This window comes from Acomys russatus, chromosome 22 (assembly GCF_903995435.1).
Source record: "Acomys russatus chromosome 22, mAcoRus1.1, whole genome shotgun sequence".
Taxonomy (NCBI): Eukaryota; Metazoa; Chordata; class Mammalia; order Rodentia; family Muridae; genus Acomys; species Acomys russatus.
The window spans coordinates 53,090,461-53,097,595 of NC_067158.1; positions in this window are offsets into that span (position 1 = coordinate 53,090,461).

The window sequence follows — 7,135 nt, forward strand, 5'->3', positions numbered from 1 at the left end:
ACATTATGGTCACCTCCCTGTCCCCACTACCCAGGTCAGTCTCCCTTCCCCAGGTATCAGAGGCAAATCCTGAGGTTCCACGGCCTCGGTGGCCTGGGTGGCCTCGGCGGCCTCGGAAGCATGCCTCTTCTGTTTGCCTTCTGTCTGCATCTGGTGCAGTGACATCTACCTGCTTTCCCCCTATTCAGTGCACAAGTTTGATCTGACCTGGCTGGACCTTGTGATCTTTAAAACTACACAAATCGTGTGTGTGTGTGTGTGTGTGCGCGCGCGCGCGCAGGCATGCATATGTGGGTGCCCTGGGAGACCAGAAGAGGAGAAGAGGTTGGATCCCATGAAGTTAGAAATACAGATGGATAGTTGTGAGCTGCCTATTGTGGGTGCTAGGATCCACACTCCAGTCCTCTGCAAGAGTAGCAATCACTTTTAACTCCATCTCTAGACTTTAATCTATCTATCTATCTATCTATCTATCTATCTATCTATCTATCATTTATTTCTTTTTGGTTTTTCAAGATGTGGTTTCTTTGTTGTAGTCTTGGCTGTCGTGGTCTCCCTTTGTAGGCCAGGCTGGCCCTGAACTCACAGAGATCCACCTGCCTCTGCCTCCCTGAGTGCTGGGATTAAAGGCATGCACCACCACACTCGGCTTGGTCATGATGTTTTATCAGTGAAATATTAACCCTGACTAAGACAGAAATTGGTACGAGAAGTGGGGTATTGATGTGACAGACCTGACCATGGGAGGATTGTGGGAGGACTTGGGAACTTTGGGTAAGAAAAGTCATTAAGTATTCAAGTTTGGGGAGCTTGGAAGAAAATCATGTTGAAAGAAATGCAGATCAAGGCATGGTGGTGCACATCTTTGATCCCAGCACCTGAGAGGCAGATCTCTCTTAGTTCAAGGCCAGTCTGGTCTACAAAGCAGTTCCAGGACAGCCAGGGCTGTTACACAAAGAAACTCTGTCAAGGAAAACAAAAAAACAAAAAAACAGAAAACTAAAAATAAACAAATATGCAGGTTATTGAGGTCTGGGTGTGAAGTTCCAGAAGGAAGTTTGAGAGTTATTTAAAGACTACTGACACCATTACATATTTGCTATATGAATTAAGAGTCTGTGGTTCTGATCAGCTGTGGCTGGAGAGTCAGCTGTGATTAACAAGAGACCAACATCATTAAAGTGAAACCTTTGCTGTCCTGGGATAATTGATGCTGGTCAGCTGGAGCCCAGCATCACTGAGGTGAAATCTTCTAGAAGTGTTTCCTGAGAGTCAGCACACAGAAGCTGTGTTCCAGAGGCAGCCAAGTTCGTACCTTGTACTGGCAACCTAATTTGGTACCCTAAGAGTCATCCAGCAGGGCGGTGGTGGTGCCTTTAATCCCAGCACTTTGGGAGGCAGAGGCATGTGAATCTCTGAGTTCAAGGCCAGCCTGGTCTACAAAGCCAGTTCAAGGTGGCCAGGGCTACACAGAATACAGAGAAACCTTGTCTCAAACAAACAAACAAACAACAACAAAAAGAGTCATCCAGGTGGTACTAGTTTTGAAGGCGTGAAGGGGTCACGGAGAGCAGCTGAGGCTTGGCACTGTGAGAAGCCAGGGGAGGCCACTGGTAAAGGTGCAGCCCCAGTGGCAGTTAAAAGCCAAGAATCAAAAGGGTCACATAGAGAAGTTGAGGCTTGGCACCAAGAAGACAGCCTAGAAGAGAGTATTGGTAAAAGTGCAGCCCAGTTTCAGTAGAAGACCCCAGAATTCTGGGGATACCAGTATTATGGGATGGCAACTAAATAGCAGCAGTGGTGGAGCAGATCCCACCAGAGCCTAGAAGACAAGCTATGCCTGCTACAAAGGGCAGAGCCAGAAAGTGACCCTTGCCAGAGATCAGAAGATCATGAGTGAATCCAAGATATTGGACACTGGGGCTGGAGAGATGGCTCAGTGGTTAAGAGCACTTGACTGCTCTTCCAGAGGTTCTGAGTTCAATTCCCAGCAACCACATGGTAGCTCACAACTGTCTGCAATGGGATCTGATTGCCTCTTCTGGATAAAGACAGAGCACTCATACATAAAATGCATAAATAAATAAATATTTTTTTAAAAAAAATTGGACATTGAGTGGTTTACACTGTTAGGATTCAAGAATAGCCACACATGACCACTCGAACACCAGACTTGGATTGAGGGAGTTTATTGAGCACTGAACAAAGACTGACCGGTCAGGGAAGCCAGACTGTGATGCTGGCCTGTTTCTAAGGCAGGCCTTTTATATGAAAAACTGTAACCAGGTAACCAGGTGGGAAGCAAGGGGAGGGCAGCATCACATCGCTTTGACCAGCTAAACACAAGAAGAATCAATTTTGTTCTGAGTGCATTGTATCTAGGTAGCCACACAAAGCATTTAAAGCTGCTTGCCTAGGATATAGGCTGGGGGACTTTCTGGTTCTTCACTGTTCTGGGAGAAAGGAACATAGCAGGGTATTGGAGTTTTGTTTAAGTAGACCATATATCATTCATTCAAGCAGAACATTTAACAAGAATTGAATTGTGAGTAAAAGGCTGTTCAAGTTCTCAGGCAGGAAGATCCTGAGAACCTGAACTTAATTTCATTTTATGATCAAAATGGAGATTTTAAAAACAAAATGGCTTCTGTTAACAGAGCAGCTACAGTTTTAAACAGGTTACAACAATACTATGGGAATTTGGCTTTGCTTTGATCTGATTGTCCCTGTGCCCGGGAACTTCTCAAAGTAAGGAAACATTTAGTTGTTGTTGTTGTTTTGTTTTGTTTTTTGTTGTTGTTGTTGTTGTTTTGTTTTGTTTTGTTTTTTTTTTTTTAGGTGGGGAGGTTAAGAAAGGGTTTCTCTGTCTCCTGGACTCACTTTGTAGACCAGGCTGGCCTACAACCTCACAGAGATCCACCTGCCTCTGCCTCCCTGAGTGCCAGGATTACAGGCATGCACCACCATGCCCAGAGAGACACTGGATTTTTAAAGAGATTGAATTTTAAAATGTTTGGATTTGTAAAGCCTGTGGGACTTTCCAAGTTTGTAGAATGTTTTATATTGTGATGTTGATATTACTGTGTCATCTTGGGGATAAGGAAGAAAAGAAAAGATTGTACCTCAGCAGTGATATCTTTGTGTGTAAAATTCACAAGGGTCAATTGTGCCAGACAGTTTTCTGTCAACTTGACACAAGCTAAAAGCATCTGAGAGGAGGGAACCTTGGTTAAGATAAATAAATGATGTGAACGTGTAAAGCCAAATAGATCCCTTTCCTCCTCAGCTTTTGTCACGTGTTTCATCACAGCCGTAGTAACCCTGACTAACAGCCCCAATGTTGGGAGGCACACAGAAGGTCTCAGTTCAGGCTAGCTCCAATAAATTAATTTGTTAATGAACAACCACCAGTAGAAGCCTTCTGAGAGAGACTAACAAAACTTGTCTCAGCCACCTTTAACTTTCCTCCTTGCTGGATGTGGTGGTGCACGCCTTTAACCCCAGCACATGGGAGGCAGAGGCAGGCAGATCTCTCTGAATTCAAGGCCAGCCTGATCTACATAATGAGCTTCAGGACAGACAGCTTTGGCCAATAAACCAGATGCTGAGGAAAGAGATAGAATTGATGATGCAGGCCAGTAGATGGCTCAGTAGGAAAGGTGCCTGCAGCCAACCCTGAGGACCTGAGTTCAATCCCCGTCCCCTACGTGGCGTACTACATGGGGTGGAAGGGAGAACTGCCTCCCGTAGGTTATCTTTTGACCTACACACTCATGCCGTGACACAAGCCTGTACATGCACACACTAAACAAATAAATGAAGTACAATCTAAAATTTAAAATTTTTTAAATTTAAGTACAATTTAAAGTTTTACTTCATTACATATCTATGGAAGACAAGAGCAATGTTTATAAAACATGCTGTCATCCACCCTCTCATCTTCATAAAAGAGATAAGTATGGCATGGGATTTTATACCCAAAGGAAGAGAGATAAGGTATAGTGACTGGCCAAGGGTCAATCCAGTGATACTCATAATTGTAACAAGAATTAGCTACATAGTAAGATCCTGTCTCAAAAAACAAAACAAAAACAAACAACAACAACAACAAAAACCACAGCAACATAAGAATGCTGGAGAAAGACAATCAGAGAAAAACCAAAGCTAAGAATGGGTAGCTTAAGTGAGCCCAGATCTCAGTTCTGAGTCTCCTTCCTAAGTGACAGGCGAACTCTGAAGTGACATAGCTCTTGTTTAAAAGGAGGCACACTAAATTTCAGCTTAGCGTAACTTGTCACCATTTGTCCTCTGACTTCTGGGAGCACATATCAGAAATCACTATTCTTATAGAGAACATGGCTTGAGAAGTATAGCATTTTCTAAAAATAAGATGCGTGGTTATAACTATAAACTCCAGTTGATTTGCAAACTTAGGAATTGTCAACAACACATGGACTAGCTCCTGGCTACCAGTTACTAATGACCTTGTGTTTGCTGGAGGGAACAGGAGCACAGTGGAGCACAGGCAGCTGCTTTGGGAGCACGGTACAGCAGACTGTTGGAGCTATAATTATTAAGAGAGAAGGATTGACCACGTCCCCTTGGTGGGGTGGCCAGGTGGCACTCAGAGGAAGGGGAAGCAGGCTACCAGGATGAGACCTGATAGGCTGTGATCATATGGTGGGGGAAGAGGTCCCCTTCTGTCACAGGCCTAGGGAAGGGGAATAGAGTGAAAGAGGGAGGGAGGGGGGAACAGGAAGATACAAGTGAGGGGATAACAATTGAGTGATAATCTGAATAAATTATTTAAATAAAAAAAAATTTTTTTAAGACAGAGAGGGAGAGAATGAGCAATGTCACCCTCATCACAAACACCAAGTCCCTCGAGTTTTTAACTTGGTGCACGACAGCGAAAGGGCACATCAAACACACAATGAGAGTCAATGATACTAGAGACATTGCACCTCAATTCACTCACAATAGCAATAGTTACTAAGTAATGGGTATCTGTGCACTGTCCCCAGGTTTGCCCACTTGCTTACTTGTTCTTCAGAACAGGTTCTCAAAGCCTGGTCCTCCTGCATGCCGATGAGTGTTCTACCACTGAGCTTTTAACTCCAGCCACCAGAGGTACAGACACGAAGCGGTGACTAAGGGTCCCTAACCTCCCAAGACAGGCATGGCAACATACCCCTGTAATGCCAGCATGTGGGAGGCAGAAGCAGGAGGATCTGGGGTTCAAGTACAGCCTTGATTGTGTGTTGAGTCAGAGGCCAGCCTGAGCTAGGTGAGACCCTATGTCAAAAGCAAAAGCAAAACCAGAGAACAGAGTGTGACCTCTTGCACATGCTTGCAGAAGTGTGTGGGGGGTTGAAAACGAAGCTGAGAACTTCCCAGTGCACTGTCTGTGCCTTACAGAGTCTCAGTGTCTGGAACTGAAATTAAGAAGAAATCACAAAAGCAGAGGTGTAAAAGCTAAGAACCAACGTTCAAACTTGAGCTGGGGAAGGCTAAATGTTGGCTATCAAGTTATCCTAATCAATAAGGTCTAATTGGGCTGGGCGTGGTGGCGCAGGCCTTTAGTCCCAGCACTTGGGAGGCAGAGGCAGGTGGATCTCTGTGAGTTCAAGGCCAGCCTGGTCTACAGAGTTAATCCAGGGCAGCCAAGATGATGGTACCTTTCTCATAGCTGTAAGGGAAGCAGGATCTACCTTGGCTCGTAGTTTAGGACGGCACAGTCCATCATGGCAGGAGCACTCTGCAGAGTTTAGTTTAGGACGGCACAGCCCATCACAGCAGGAGCACCCTGCAGAGTTTATACGGCATGAGCATGCAGCAAAAAGACATGAAGCAGAGTCCCATGCGCTGGAGTTCCTTTTCTCCTTTTAATTCAGTCTGGGCCCCCAGACGATGGGATGCCGCTGCTGCTGCTACTCAGGGTGGCTTCTCGCTCCTTAGTAAACCTCTCTGGAGATGCTCACAGATATGCTCGGAGGTGTGTCTCCTCAGAGGTTCCAAACCCAATCAAGTCATTGATGATGATAACCGTCGTAGTAGTTATTCTAGTGGGTAAGGGTAAGTGCAGGTGTATGCCTAGCTCGATGCGTTCTCTGAGATAGTATCCCTGTTCTTCGCATGGTTTTATTTTATTTTATTTTTTATTTATTTATTTATTTATTTTTTTTTTGAGACGGTTTCTCTGTGTAGCCTTGGTGGTTCTGGACTCGCTTTGTAGACCAGGCTGGCCTTGAACTCCCAGCGATCCACTTGCCTCTGCCTCCCGAGTTCTGAGGTCACAGGCGTGCACCACCATGCCTGGCCCTGCATTTACTGCTCTTACAGAGGACCTGGGTTCATTCCTGGCACCCACATGGAGGCTCAGAACCATCTGTAACTCCAGTTTCAAAGAAGCTGGTTTCCTTTTCTGACCTCTGTAGGCACCAGGCATACTTGTGGAACACATAAATTCATGTAAACACACCCACATTCACACAAAAATAAATTAAAATAAAACGAATACATGAAACCAGGTGGTGGTGGCGCAAGGCTTTAATCCCAGCACACAGGAGGCAGAGGCAGGAGGATCTCTGAGTTCGAGGCCAGCTTGGTCTACAGTGTGAGTTCCAGGACAGCCAAGGCTACACAGAGAAACCCTGTCTCAAAAAAAACAAACTAAACCAAACCAAACCAAACCAAACCAAACATAGGCCGTATAAAATTGTACTTATTTTATTCCCTATTTATGTCATTTTTCCTTCTGAGTGTGTGATTTTTTATTTATTTGTTTATTTATTTGTTTGTTTATTTATTTTAGACTGAATGTCTTAGGGTTTCTATCGCTGTGGCAAAACACCATGACCAAAAAGCAAGTTGGGAGGTAAGGGTTTATTCTGCTCACACTTCCACATCGCTGTTCATCACTGAAGGAAGTCAGGACAGGATCTCAAGCAGGGCAGGAACCTGGAGGCAGGAGCTGATGCAAAGCCCGTGGAGTGGTGCCGCTTACTGGCTTGCTCAGCCTGCTTTCTTATAGAACCTAGGACAGGCAGCCCAGGGATGGCTCCACCCACAGTGGGCTGGGCCTTCCCCCATTGATCACTAACTGAGAAAATGCCTTACAGCTGGATCTCATGGA